Below are 4,406 nucleotides of genomic sequence, written 5' to 3'. Positions count from 1 at the left end.
ATAATTTTTTTATATATAATCATCTTTTAAAATTTCGTACTAGGTCAGTAAAAAGTTAAAGATAACTCAAAAAACTTACAAATGTATCACATTAATTAAACTTACAAGATCAGTAATGAGTTAAGTTAACATTACAAAGTAAAGTTTGTAGGAGTATACAATCATTTAAAAAACTCACAATGTGCTAAATGTTGTGATCATATAAACCTTTAGTTTATAACTTAAAATGTTACCATTATCGACTTATATTTTTTATATTACATTATGAAGAATGTTATAAGGTATTTTAGAACTTTCATTAACAATTAGGTCATATTTCTCATGTTAAATTTTAATCAATTTTTTATATCTCTGTATATAAATATATGATTTAAACTAAAATCTTGCGCTAAAATAATTAATCACATTATTGTAAAGTATAATAAATTTTTTTAAAAAACAAACAAATGTATCACATTAATTAATAAAAACCATGCAATCAATGAAAAGAAACAATGAGAATTTAAGAATGAAATAAAAAATTTAGCATGTTGATGAATTATTCATACTTAACAAAAAAAAATTAATGATTACATTTTTCATTAATCCAAGACTTTTGAGTACTAGGAAAATTTGTTTAATAAATTACTGCTTCTTAGAAAATAACAAATGCATTTGAAGACAACAAAAAATCCAGTTTCATATCAAAACTTTCTACCAAATGATTGTATCTTGATATCTTGTAAACATTTCGATGAAATTCTTGTATACAATAATATTATGACAAAATCAAAAAAAAAAATTCAACTTTGCAACACACTTTTTTATGTACACCATATGTGTATATATAAAGAATGTGAAACATTTGTAGCTTTGAATTTAGAAAAATTAGCTAATTTTTATTACGCATTTTTTCTTCTTAAATCACTAATTTGAAATAAAACATTATTAAGTGATTGTGATCCTCTAAGTTTTGTTTCTATAATTTTTTAACAAAAATTTATGTTGTCATACTTTTATGGTCAATAAATTTATTTATAATATGAAGCACTTAACACTTAATTATTTAATTTTAATCAATTATTAAGGTAATAACTCTACATATATAAGTATGTACTATATGGTAAAAAAATATGAAGAGGGTAGATTTGGTTAACCGTTATCATTAAATTGCTCTCCTAAAGATAAAAATTACGAAATTAAAAAATAGTTAGCAGAAAATATTCAAAGTTATTCCATCTATCTTATTTTCCTTCTTTTACTTTATTTTTTGAGTTTCATTGTTCAAATAGCACTCACCATCTTCATCAAAAATTCTCAATTCCCATAAAACTCATCTTCTAATAATTGAAAAAAAAATGTTGTAAAACTATATAAATTGTTAGAGGAATTTTTAGATTAAAAAACCAGAAGGTTGAGTTTTTGTTGCTTATAATTTAAATATATATATTGCAGCATGATAAACTTTTAACATATCTCAAGAAAATTATTTCTTATTTTTCAAAGTAAATGGTTAATAAGTTCTTCTACACAAAGATTAAAATCAAAAGTAATTTTTTTTAGAGTGACTCATTTTGTACTATAATGCAGCCAGAGAACTAATAAAATCAATGTTCCTAAGCATTTTATATAAATTAAATAAAATATCTAATAAGTATAATAAAAAAACATCCCAAATATTCATGTATCTTCATTTAAGAAATCACATTTTAAATAGCCATAATTCTTCATTTACTTTAAATAGTTTATGATTTTATATTTGAGTTCAAGATTTTATAATTATAGTATAAAATAAGAGTTATGTTTTTCACAACCTGTACAAAATAATCAACCTTGCATATTCATTCCCTTCTCATATTATAATCGTTCTTTAATAATTAATTAGTCCTCTTAATTAATGCAAAGAAGAAGTATCGTGGAAATTACCTTCTCTATGTATTTTATATTGTTATCGATATCGACTTATGTTTTTATATTACACTATACTTTGAGAATGATGTTGAGGAATATTTCAAAAATTTTATTAACAATTAGATCATGTTTCTAAGGTTAATTACTAACTAATCTTTATATATTGGTATATAAATACATGATTTAAAATAGAGATATTACATTAAAATAATTAATTACATTATTGTAAAATACAATCAACATTTTTGTGTAACGTGGCTTTTTACCTTATATGTGATGATAAACTTCTATCATTATGTCAATAGGATTGCTTGTTTTAACTTTTTAAAAAATAAGTGATGAATAAGTTTTTAAGTGCATGGATTAAAATTCAAACGTTAATTTTAATACAGTTGGCGGGCATAGAATTAATTAAATAAATGTTTTTGATTATTTTATTTATATTAAGTAAGATATCACATAAATATAATAAAATCGCATCAAAAATAGTGATGGATTCTTCATTTAAGTTCAAGATTTCCAAAAATGAAACCATTTTTCAAATAGTCATAGATTCTTTATTTAAATTGAAATATTTTATAAGTTATAGTATAATAAAATCTACATATTCCATTATCTATATAAAATACTCAACCATATGTCATTTATCCTCCCATCAAAATTCAATTATTCTTTAATAAAACTCAGTCTTTTTGATTGACGCCACAAAGAAGTATAGTGAAAAGTTTGTTTTCCAAAGCTTACATAATCTCTCAAGTTATTTATTGTAGATTAAGCTCAAAGATATGCACTTAACCTTCATTCATTTAAAGAAAGAAAAAAAAAAGTTTTTTTCCATTCTTCTTAATCTTCAAGCAAAAATATAAAATCTAAATGTTTCATATTAATATTTTCTATAGTCTAAATCTCAATTCATTAGGTTTAAAGGACGAAGCTTTGGAGAAGATCTGTACCAGCAAAATCTTACAGGTTCCAAGACCATGTTGCACTCGTTTCCACTTTGTAAGGCTTCCTTTGTGCCATCCATACCAACATTATTTTCCATTGTAGATGTGTTTTTCTTGGATGACTTTTTTATGATATACTAATTATATTGATAAATTTATAATTCTTACTACAGCTGAATGGCTTCAATTTCCTTCACACACCTCACTAAGAGCTTCACTAAAAGAACGAACTTGATATATTTGTTCCTGATCCATACAAGAATAAGTTTAACAAGATATCAGGCTACAAGTTTGATGAACATGAAATATAGCTGGTGAAGTTTTTTTCTGAGGAAAACAATCAACTTGGAAATTTGGTTCTTGTAACTCCTACGAAAAATGCTCTTAAAATTGATCATAATGTTGCATATTATAATTGTAAGCTTTTCAATTCCTCAAGGGGTTCTAGACAAGCTTGAATATCTATTTATGAGCCTCCAACAATACGGATCATCTGTTTATTTAAATTTGACATATAATTGTTTATTTACTATTTTTTTAATGAACTTTGATAAATAAATTCAATAAGTTTAGTTTAAGCATATTAGATTGAATTACTAAGAAGATGTATTAGTTCAATATTAGTCGTCCCATCAAAAGAATTTTTTTTTAAAGAGTGATAAGATGTTATACAACAAAGATAGTTTTTAGTGATAAATAAGACTTTAGAGTCACTTCAATAGAATTTTGAGAAAATTTCTTATGCTTGTTTTACCATTTATATAGGATACACTAATTTTTTAGCCTGAGACTGTAATGACCCCAGAAATCCAAAATGAAATATATAATAATTTAAGTGCAGAAGCGAAATAAAAAGTTAAGGTTTACATCCCTTACACAATAATTTAAAAGTACTAAACAAACATCACAGAATAAATTTTCTGAAAGAAACACGAGAAATGAGAAAAGTAAAGGAAAATATAAAGTATCTAGCATCCACCACCTCCACGCCAGAGCCTCTACAGATGATACTGTTAGTACTGTAGGAATTTATGTACTATGTGGTCGAAGATAGCACGTGCATCCATATTTCAATTAAAAGTGGTGATCAACCTCGAGCCGTTAATCAAAAAACATGATCACGCAGTCTGGAGTTTACGTATAATCGACATAAAATCTAAAAGATGTAACTTCTAATCTGCAAAATCATTAAGCCAAAGTGATGATTATGGGAGACTAGGGTTGTGTATTCTGCATATAATAAATGCAGGTATGGTACTGACAGTCCCTATAGCAACACTTGTAAGAACCAAAGGAGACACAAAAGGTGCATTCTATAGTTTGGATCTATTGTACACCCTCTGCAAGTTTTGTGACTTACCCTTTCTCAATCAGTATCATAGTTTATTTTTTAGAAACACATATATACACATTACTTTGCATAACATGTAGTGAATTTGCACATAAATATATACATATGCAACAAAAATAATGATAGAGATTTACCTCTCATAATGCCAATCAGGGCACCTCCATCTTTTATTAGCCAAAACATCATGGTAGAGCCTGTAATCACTAGTAGCATCAAGG

Source organism: Carica papaya, chromosome 3 (genome assembly GCF_054855325.1).
Source record: "Carica papaya isolate Zhongbai chromosome 3, ASM5485532v1, whole genome shotgun sequence".
In the NCBI taxonomy this organism is placed as follows: Eukaryota; Viridiplantae; Streptophyta; class Magnoliopsida; order Brassicales; family Caricaceae; genus Carica; species Carica papaya.
This window is presented reverse-complemented; position numbering follows the sequence as displayed.